This window comes from Nicotiana tomentosiformis, chromosome 7 (genome assembly GCF_000390325.3).
Source record: "Nicotiana tomentosiformis chromosome 7, ASM39032v3, whole genome shotgun sequence".
NCBI lineage: Eukaryota > Viridiplantae > Streptophyta > Magnoliopsida > Solanales > Solanaceae > Nicotiana > Nicotiana tomentosiformis.
The window spans coordinates 16,354,672-16,366,032 of NC_090818.1; the positions used below are offsets into that span (position 1 = coordinate 16,354,672).

The window sequence follows — 11,361 nt, forward strand, 5'->3', positions numbered from 1 at the left end:
GCACCACAAGGCGATGGGTACTCAAGTCCTCCCCATGCCGCACAATTATCATTCACTAACTATTCCACGCAAATCCAGTAATTGAACATGGCGAAGTGACTTAACCTTAGTGCAAGCAAGTAACACATGGTCCTTAATCTCTACAACTAATACACTACACTAGCTAATTCTAACAAAGTGATACAATATACATAATACAGGATACATGGTGTGGGTGGTGTAGTTATGGCATGCGAACATTAAAGACAAGCTTCGGGTTATGTAAAACCACCCCCAAACACCCCACACTTAGCCTGACATCACATATAACTACATTCGGCTACTCAGACTTCACCAGTGCACGGTTTACTCTTTCAAGCATTTTATCAAGCACATAGTGGTCATTAAGTGTGTGCACTCCAATTCAACAATGGTGAAACATGGTGGTCCTCCCAAATTTTAAACAAAATAGAGGGAATTGTAGTTTACACATTCCGTATACAACTTCAAAACTAGTGTTTAATAACCAATTTTATTCCACAATAGGGCCACCCACCATAGAAAATAAGTTCTAAGAAGCAACTTATAGGGGAATTTGGGTTGGGTCGTTTGGGGGGGGGGGGATGGGAAATATAATCCACAAAATAAAAGAAGAAGGGAGATGGGAGAACATACCTGGAGGGATTGGAGATGAATGTAAGAAAGAAACTAGAAAAGTGAGATGGAGATTGAGAGAGAAGCGGGCAGAGAGAGATAGAGTAGCGGGGAGAACGGGTGAGAAAGAGAGAGAGAGAGATTTAGGGGTTAGAGTTATTTTTTAATTTGAGTGGAAATGGGTATGGGTTATTAGGTATGGGTTATTAGGTGAGGGTAGATGGGTATTCGAGTCGGGTTTTATGGTTTAATGGGTGTTTTAACTAATAATGTGGAAAAGAAAAGAAAACAAATTTAAACATTACCTTCCACCCCCCAACCCAGCGCGTCGCGCTAGGCCTGGCGCTAGGAAAAAAAACCTTTTTGTTTTGTGCGCCCCAAGTAGCGCCCAAAGTAGCGTTGGGCGCTACTTTTGTGATTTTCTGCCTTTATTTTTAAAAATGAAATCCCCGATCCCCCGAGCACTTAATATATCCATTTATTTCACATCCCACACCATTCTACCTATGATTTCTACGATTACAAAGAAAATAACAACTCTAGTCTACTCTAACTAAAAAAACGAAAAGCTAAGCTACAAAAATAATAAAAATTGGGTTGCCTCCCAACAAGCGTCTGATTTAACATCGCGACACGACGCAGGGCCTCGCTTACTCATCAGCGAGTATTACTTTGTACTTCTGATGATCAGTGACACCTCCTAATAGTGCTTTATTCTTTGCCCATTCACTAAAAAATTTCTTTCACCGTTTAAAACTCAAGTGCATCATAAGGAGTGACTCTCACCGCCTCAAATGGACCTGACCAACTTGATTTTAACTTCCTAGGAAATAGCTTAAGCCTTGAATTGAACAATAGTACCTTTTGGCCTGGTTCAAAGTGACGTAGATTGATACGCTTATCATGCCATCTTTTTGTTTTCTCTTTGTAAAGCTTAGCATTTTTAGAGGAGTGCAGCCTGAACTCATCTAACTCATTCAACTACAAGAGACTCTTCTCGCCCGCGGCTTCAAAGTCCATATTTAACGTTTTAATCGCCCAATACACCTTCCCATAAACAAGCTTATATGGGGATGCCCCAATTGGTGTTTTGTATGCAGTTATATATGCCCACAAGGCATCATCTAGATTTCCAGCCCAATCTTTCCTGTTCACACTCATTGTCTTCTCTAATATCTGCTTTATTTCTCTGTTGGACACTTCAACTTGTCCACTTATTTGCAGATGATATGTTGTGGAAACTCTATGGTGGACCCCATATTTGGCTAGAAGGTTATTCAACAACCGATTGCAGAAATGTGTCCCTTCATCACTAATCAAGGCATGTGGAGTCCCAAACCTTGAGAATATATTTTTCTTCACAAAAGTAGCTACCACCTTGGCATCCTTGGTTTGAAATGTGATCACATCTACCCATTTTGACACGTAGTCAAACGCTAGCAAGATGTATTTGTTTCATATAGACAATGGAAATGGTCCCATGAAGTCTATCCCCCACATATCAAAAATCTCTACCTCCAGGATGTTATTCAAAGGCATCTCTTGTCTCTTCGTGATTGTTCCTGTTCTCTCACACTAATCATACTTCTTAGCATATGAATGGGCATCCATGAAGAATGTTGGCCAACAGAACCCAGACTGTAAAACCTTTGCTGCTGTCCTATCGCCTACATGATGGCCCCCATAAGGCGAGGCATGGCAGTCATACAACACTAATTTTGCCTCTTTTTTAGGAATGCATCTCCTCATCAACTGATCAGCACATTGTCTGTACAAGAATGGCTCATCCCACTAGTAAAAGTTCACATAATAAAGAAACCTTTTCCTAGCCTCAGATTGAATTTCAGTAGGAAACACTCCACTCACAATACAATTCACATAGTTCGTGTCCCATGGAGGAGAGTCGTGGGTGATAGCAAAACGTTGCTCATAAGGAAATGTCTCTTTAATTTTTCCACCTTCCTCCACTTGCTCATGATTTTCTAGCCTTGATAGATGGTCGGCTACTTGGTTTTATACGCCCTTCCGATCTCGTATTTCTACATCAAATTCCTACAACAACAACACCTAACGTATCAATCTAGACTTGGATTCCTTTTTTGTAAATAGATACCTTATTGCCACATGATCAATATGGACTATAACTTTTGTCCCCACCAAGTAAGCCCAAAATTTCTCAAAGGCCTACACAACTGCCAACAACTCCTTTTCAATGGTGGTGTAATTCAGTTGTGCATCATTAAGAGTCTTACTCGCATAGTATATGGAGTCTTGTCCTTCCTCTAGCCTAGCACTGCTCCAATAGCATGGTCACTGGCGTCGCTTATAAGTTCAAATGGTAAGGACCAATCTGGTGCCATAATAATAAGGGCAACCACCAACTTTTATTTGAGCTCCTCAAATGTCTTCAAGCAGGCTTCATCAAAATTGAAGGTCACATCCTTTTCAAGCAACATGCACAATGGAGTAGCAATTTTTGAAAAAACTTTAATAAAGCGTCTACAGAAACTCGCGTGTCCCAAGAAACTCCGGACGCCCTTTACAGAGATGGGTGGACGTAATTTTACAACCGCCTCTACCTTCGCCTTCTCAACTTCAATGCCACTCTTTGACACTCTATGTCCCAACACGATGCCCTCTTGCACCATTAAATGGCACTTTCCCAATTTGGCACCAAATTTGTTTACAACGTGCCAACACCTTGCCCAAATTCTTCAAACAATCATCATAAGAAGACCAAAAGATTGAAAAATCATCCATGAAGACTTGTACAAATTTTTCCACCATATTAGTAAAAATGTCCATCATGCACCTCGGAAAAGTAGCCGGTGCATTACAAAGACCAAATAGCATTCGCTTGAAAGCAACAGTACCACAAGGACATGTGAAAATTGTTTTCTCCTGATCCTCCGGGCATATGATAATATGGTTGTACCCCGAATAACCATCAAGGAAGAAATAGTACTCATACCCAGCCAACCTATCCAACATTTGGTCAATCAATGGAAGTTGGAAGTGGTCCTTGCAGGTTACTTTGTTAAGCCTTTTGTAGTCAATGCAAACTCTCCACCCCATCACGGTGAGAGTAGGAATTAGCTCATTTTTCTCATTCTCTACAACAGTCATCCCCACCTTTTAGGCACACATTGCATTGGGCTTACCTAGTTGCTGTCATAAATAGGAAAGATGATACCTGCATCAAGCCACTTAATTACTTCCTTCTTCATGACATCCTTCATAATAGTATTTAACCTACTTTGTTTCTCAACATTGGGGCGATGTCCATCTTCCAAAAAACTTTATGCATGCAAAATGATGGATTGATCCCCTTGATATCAGCAATTGTCCACCTAATAGCTTTTTTATGCTCACGAAGCACTCTTAGCAGCTTTTCTTCTTGCAAATTGGTCAAGTTGGATGAGATAATCACTTGCAACATTTCAGAATTTCCCAAGTAAGCATAGTGCAGATGCGCTGGAAGAGGCTTAAGCTCTAGCTTTGGAGCTTCTTCAACAGATGGTTTAGGAGGGGTCAGAGTAACAAGTCTGTCCAACTCTTCAAATCTCTAAGCCCATGGACATACTTGCAAGACATGTTAAGGACTTGCTCAATTTCTTCCATATCATCTTCACTTTCTTCTTCATGCCCCATCAAAACTCGTTCAAGAGGATCTATGGGGCTCATATACCACACCAATGAAGTCACATCACTTTACACCACAGAAATCATGGATAACTCTTCATAGTGGGCTGGCAAACTGAGTGCTTTATACACATTGAATACCTTCACTCGATCACCCACTCTCATTGTCCTATTTCATTCACAAACAACAATAATAGCTCGGCTCGTGGCTAATAATGGACGCCCCAAAATAAATGGGACTTCCTGATCAGGCCCATAGTCTAAGATAATGAAATTAGCAGGGAATATAAAAGAACCCACTTGAACTAACACATCTTCAATCACCCCTTCAGGATGAGCAAGGGAGCGATCGGCCAACTGTAGAATCACCGTAGTTGGGCACGGCTCACCCAACCCCAACTGTCTTAAAATAGATAGCGGCATCAGATTGATGCTCACCCCAAGATCACACGAAGCTCGCCCGGCTGCGTGCTTACCAATCAAGATTTGGATAGTGAAACTACTTGGATCCTTCAATTTCTTAGGTAGCTTGCTTTGAATTCTTGAGCTACATTCTTCAGTGAGTGCCACAGTCTCAAACTCGGCCAACCTCCTCTAATTTGTCACTATGTCTTTGATATATTTGGCATATTTGGGAACTTCTTTAAAGATGTCTACCAGTGTAATGTTAGTTTGCATCTACTTCAAAATATCAAAAAAAAATTTATAAGCAGCATTATCCTTTAGTTTCTGCAATCTCTGAGGGAAAGGAGGTGGTGTCCTTGCAACTAGTGGTTAGGTTTGCTTTGCCACTGCCTCTCCAACTGGCTTCTCTGACTCCTTTGCTTTTTCTGATTCTACTTCTATGGTGGCATGTTTTTCATTAAATGTCACTTGCTTTCTTTTTTTTAATGGGACTTCTTCTAATTATCTCCCATTCCTCAATGACACCGCATTAATAGATGCCTTAGGATTAGCCTCAATGTCGCTTGGAAGAGCTCCAATTGGTCGAGTATTTTGGGCGCTGGCAAGTTGCCCAATTTGTCTCCCCAAATTTCGAATAGTTGTAGAGTGGGCTGCTGCCTGGGCCTGTTGATCAACCATCAATTTCTTTAGCATCTCCTCAATGTGACTCATCGGGTTTGTAGGTTTTTCAGCCTGTGGTGGTCTATATTGCTGTTGAGGAGCTTGTGGCCTATACTAATTTTGAGCACCTTGGTTTCCACCCCAAGAGAAGTTTGGGTGGTTCCTCCCTTTAGGATTGTAGTATTCCCATATTGGTTTGTCTGGCCCATATTTGCATTACCCACAAAACATACAGACTCTGAATTAGCTGGGCATAAGTTCTCGTGTGACCCTCTCTACATACTTCACAAAATATCTGAACCCGTTGCACTGGCTGAGCTTGTTGCTTGTTAAAAACCAAGGTCATCTTATTGACTTGGTTGGCCAATGTGGTAACCTGCGCTAAAAATACAGAAATAACATCTAACTCGAGGACCCCGCAGATTTTTGAACGGTGTCTCTGCCCATCTCTCCTTGCCAATCAGGATTACTTTTGGAGAATTTGTTCAATAAGAAACAAATTTCATCAAAGCTTTTCTCTAACACTTAACCTCCCGCTGCAGCATTCACCACAATTTTTGTCTCCGTATGGAGCCCTTCTACGAAGGTGTGAGCTTACACTTCATTTATCTAGTTGTGATGAGGACAATCTCTGAGCAGCCCCTTGAACCTCTCCCAAGATGAATATAAAGACTCCCCCGATTTCTGCTTAAAGGTGACTATCTCACTTCTAATCTTTGCAGTTTTTCCTGAAGAAAACAATCGTGCTAAAACTTTCCTCGCCAGATCATGGAATGATGTAATAGAATTAGTTGGTTCCTCCTTCAACAACCGATTTTCTTCGCCCAATAGAGAAAACGGGAACATTGTGAGCCTCACATAGTCTGGAGTGACTCTGTTAGTGATATAAGTATCACTAATATCCAAGTAGTTCAGGATGTGTTGTTGTGGATCCTCGTGTGGAAGACCTATAAACTAGCCATTTGTATGTAGTAATTGGATCATGCTCTGTTTTAACTCAAAGTGCCCAGTGATTTCGGGCTTCATAATATTGGAGGTGACATTAGCAATGCTGGGCTTCGCCACCTCCTGAACAACCATATGTTGCTCCTCTGGCATGTTCATATATAATTGAACAAGTGCCTGAAGATTATCTATGTCCCTTGCTTCACTCAACCTCCTGCAAAATGTTCTCTCAGGTTCGGGGTCAAAGCCTTGAAGTCTATCCTGGCTTCTGACCCTTCGCATTCAATCAAAGTTCCTGAGAGCAGAACAACCAATACGAAACGTTAGACTTGACTAAATAAACAACTAAAGTAAAAACTAGTAAAATAGTCAATATTCAAGTCCTCGGAAAAGGCGCCAAAAACTAGTTCCTCCCAAACACACACACAAGTATACGTGGTCGTACAAGTATTAAAGTGATAAATTGAGTGTCGAACCCACAGAGACTTGTGTTAAATACCCATTAGTTTCACCAAGAGTATTATTCAGTCGAGTCAATCAGAGTTCAAAAGTGTGATTATACTAAGCTACGATTCTAACAAGTAACTAATTAATCAAGCAGCAAAATAGTTGTTGTGTACTCAGTGGAGATGAATATTCCAAAGTTATGATCGATTCACCAATCCTATTGCGTTCTAATTAACTCTCCCTTTCATACAATTCACTCATGGTTGCTAATCAATCGAATAATTGCTCTCGTAGTATTCTCCTGAATTACTACTCGCCTATTCAAAATAGATTAACACATATATTTCTATGGAATCAATCTATTAAGAACGCATTAAGATTACGTTATTAAATTGAGCATGGTGACTAGGTATATTCCTATCCTAACCACAAATCTGCCCCCACTCAGGTTAAAATCATGCCCTCTTCAATTCTTCTCTAATATAGACGTAGCATTCCCAAGCATAGCATAGAAGATAGTAAATAGAGCATAACTGTTGGCCAGACAATTAAGCAATTAATCATAGAATTGAAGAAACAACCATATATTAGCAATTGTAATCAAGGTTAAGTCAACGTCAAAAAATAATATTCATGGCTAAATCACAATCCCAGAACTATGGGTTTTAGCCACTCATGATAAGATCAAAACAAATTCACAAGTGTTGAATAATTGAGAATACAAAGAAAAGATGAAGAAAGACTGAGAATCCTTGCTCCCGAGTGTTCCGCATGTGTATTTTTCTCTCAAAGTGGTGTCCCTCCCCCTCCAAAATATGTTTAGGCTTGTTTTTATAAGAGTTGGAGGGAGGGGGGTTCTTGGGTCGAAATAACCTTGTCCCGGTCGAGGTAGGAGAATTTTCTATCATCAGTGCCCAAGGTAGCGTGGGGCACTAGCCCTGACGCTGGGACCTTTGGAAATTCTAACTTCTGCGCCACAGGTAGCGCCCTACGCTAGCATGGGCGCTACTCTGTGGCGTTTTTCCCATTTCATTCCTTTTTTCTTCCAATCTTGCCCCTTCATCCCACATTGTCTCTCCGGATGATTCCTACACATAAAAATACCATGAAATATTGCAAATCATTACATTTCACATCTGAAATCTACGAAACATGAGTAAAATGCGAGGCATTATACATATAAATATACATACTTTAAGCCAAATATCAGGATTCCTAGGGCACCTAGGAAGGTATGCTTTTTTGAATGGTTGGCAGCGAGAGGAGCAATTTTGACAGCTTATAATCTGAGGAAGAGAGGTATTACACACATAAGCTGGTGCTATATGTGTAAATGCTCGGGGGAAGAAGTTGATTATCTTTCGTTGCACCGTTCTGTGTCATTGGGCTTGTGGAGGGTAATCCTAAACTTTTTTGGTGTTCAATGGGCGATGCCAGGCCCCGTTAGAGACATGTTGCATAGATGGCCCTGGTTTTTATAGGAGAAGAAGACAAAATGCATGGAAGATTGCTCTGTTAGCACTTATGTGGGTAGTTTGGAGGGAGAGAAATAGGAGAGCTTTTGAGGAGATTAAAAATAATTTTGCCCATTTAAGGAATAGTCTTTTGTCTTTGATTGCTTCTTGGTGCACCCATTTAGTTCCTACTAGTGTAGATGATTGAGTGTCTTTTGTAGAGAATCACGTTTTGATGTAGACTCTCTACCTTTTGGTATACCTCTTGTATATGGGAGTTTCTCTCCTTTTTAATAATATCATTTACCTTATCAAAAAAATTATTTTAGATGCCCTCTCAAAAGAAAATATATTAAAAATGGATAACTTGAACCTAAGAAGGACGGACAAAGTTGCCTATTTAAAGAAAGAAACGAGAAATTACAAGTGAAGGAGAATAAAAGATGCTTTATTTTTTAAATTAGCTTTTTCCTAGACAATCTAAATATGCATCGGACCACTTTTTCAGCAATCCAACTTGTTAATTCTTACCGATACATAAATGATGATGAAAAGATTAAAAAGGATCTCAATTAAAAACTAACTGAACAGTAAAAAATTCAAGGATAGACAATCGAAGCAAACAATTTGTCGACAAAATTATTTACTTACGCCATATCAACAACGCGTTCATTCTCCTGAGGGGCAAGGGCCATTACGGGCAGAAAAGAACTCGCACTTTGGAGCTGTAAGCAAGTAATTTGTTAGAAATAAGTATTACAGTTGCATACTACGAGCAAAGCCATCTTTTAAAGTGTAACGTCAGGATACCATGTAATGACCAGCCATATACTCGTGAGTAGCACCAACTAAAACTTGAGAATCATACACAACTAGTCCAACCTACACAATCATAAATGCATATGCTGAAAATTGAAATAAGTAAAGATACGTATGAAAATACGAAATAACATATCCAAATTGATACCTAAATAATGGGTCAATCCAAATTTCGATACCTAAATAATGGGTCAATCCAAAGAAAACACAGTGAATCACAGTTAAGCCTTGTACCTTTGACTGTTTGCTTAATGGATCCAAATTGACACCTCTGTTAAGAAGAATACCAGCTAAATCCCTTCTGCGAGTCTAAAATCCCGCCTAAGCAATACACTATGAGTCGACCATCAGAGCGACAAAAGTTAAGGATAGAAAAGAGGCAGAGAAAAATATGACCTTAAAAGTGTTTGTCCGTAGAGAAATCGACCGGGGCTTTTCAAATGCTTCAATAAGTTCAAGCAGCTCAACAGGGGGAAACATCTGCAGTAAGATCACACATCATTCACATTGAAATCAAAAGTGCAACTTGAAAAGGGAAAGAGTGCAGAGTCCAAACTAGTTTGAGTTAGAAATTGTGGGACCAACCCCAAATTAAAAAGAAAGAAAAGATAAGCAAGTTGCCTATGCGAACGGCTAGAAAAAGGTTGCAAATTGCAACCAAAATAATGTGTGGACGATGCAAATTGCAAAGAACCAATCAATATGATTGGCCGAGAGGTTGGCAACTTTGCTTATAAATAGAGATGCTTTCCTCTCTGTTAAATACACCAAAAATAAAGAGAAGCTGAGCAGAAAGCAAAACTGTGAGAGTAATCTACATATTGTTGTCTGGGAGATAAATAGTGAGTGGCAGTATTATTGTAGTGAGCTGTTTTAAAATAAAGAGTGTTATTCTTTCGAAATTGTAGTAGTCTTTTGACACTACTAAGTTGTAATATTATAGTAGTAATATTGCTCCGCTCGGATATTGTATTTTATGTGATGACCCAAAAGGTCATCTTATATTTTAGAACTTGAATCTGCACTCTTAAGCCTTAAAAATCTCATTTTTACCCTCCTCAATTTGCGTGTACAGTCCGGACAGATTTTCGGAAAGCTTTTATGTTAAAAACTGATGAAAATAAGAATTTTTGCATTAAAAGTTAATTTTAGTTGACTTCGGTCAACATTTTTGGTAAACAAGCCCTGATACGTGCTTTGACGGCCCCGGTAGGTCCATATCGAATTATGGGACCTGGGTGTATGCCCGGAATCGAATTCGGAGATCCCTAGCTCAAGTTATGAATTTTTGATAAAAATTAAAAGTTTGAAAATTATTTGTTTTTAAGAATTGATTGATATTTGGCATTGTTAGTATCGGGTCCGTATTTTGGTTCCGGAGCCCGGTACAGGTTCGTTATGATATTTAAGACATGTCTGTGAAATTTGGTGAGAAACGGAGTTAATTTGACGTGATTCGGACGTCCAGTTGAGAAAATAAAATTTTAGAGTATTCTTGAGAATTTCATTTGATTTGGTGCTAAATTTAAAGTTCTAGGTGTTATTTTGGCAATTTGATCGCACGAGCAGGTCCGTATGATATTTTTAGACTTGCGTGCATGTTTGGTTTGGAGCCCCGAGGGCTCGGGTGTCATTCGGGCGATGCGTGAGTTGAGTTGAAACTTCAACAAGGCTGCCGGTGCACCAAATCTAGTGTGCCCGCACCTGCGAGCCTTTGGTTGCAGGTGCGAGCGAAATCTCCGCAGATGCGACCCAGGCCTGGACTTCGTTTTTCCGCAGATGCAGACTTTTCTCCGCAGGAGCAGGACTGCAGATGCGGAACTCTGTCCGCAGGTGCGGCCCCAGTTGGTCCAGCCCTTTTTCGCAGAAGCGCACACCCCGTCCGCACATGAGGATGCGCAGGTGCGACCAAAGCACCGCAAGTGCTAAGGTCGCTGTGCAGTGAACATTTAATTCGGACTCCAGCCATTTTTCTTCTCGTTTGCAAAAGGGTAGGAAGCCTAGGGCGATTTTTCAAAGACATTTTATTCCCCAAATCATAGGTAAGTGTTCCTTAACTCGTTTCTTTCAATCTTTTACTTCATTTCACTAGAATTTAACCTAGAAATCTAGAGTTTCATGGTAGAATTAGGGGTTAGGGTAGAAAATAGGAATTTTGAAAATTTGGAGATTTAGACCTCAATTTGAGGTCGGATTCCAAAACTAATTATATTTTCGGGCTCGGGGGTGAATGGGTAAAAGGATTATGGTCCGAACCTCAGGTTTTGACCAAGCGGGTACGGGGTCGATTTTTCAACTTTTGGAGGAAAATTTGGAAAATTTAATTTATGCAATATAATTGATTCCTTTACAAATA

At 40.1% G+C, this 11,361-nt stretch overlaps 1 non-coding gene across 1 annotated transcript; it reads left to right on the top strand.

Moving 5' to 3' along the window:
• Positions 1–5,950: 5,950 nt before the first annotated feature.
• On the top strand, positions 5,951–6,057 carry LOC117277694 (small nucleolar RNA R71). Its single transcript, XR_004508021.2, has one exon. It is a non-coding gene; the product is annotated as a small nucleolar RNA R71 (small nucleolar RNA).
• The last annotated feature ends 5,304 nt before the right edge of the window (positions 6,058–11,361 follow it).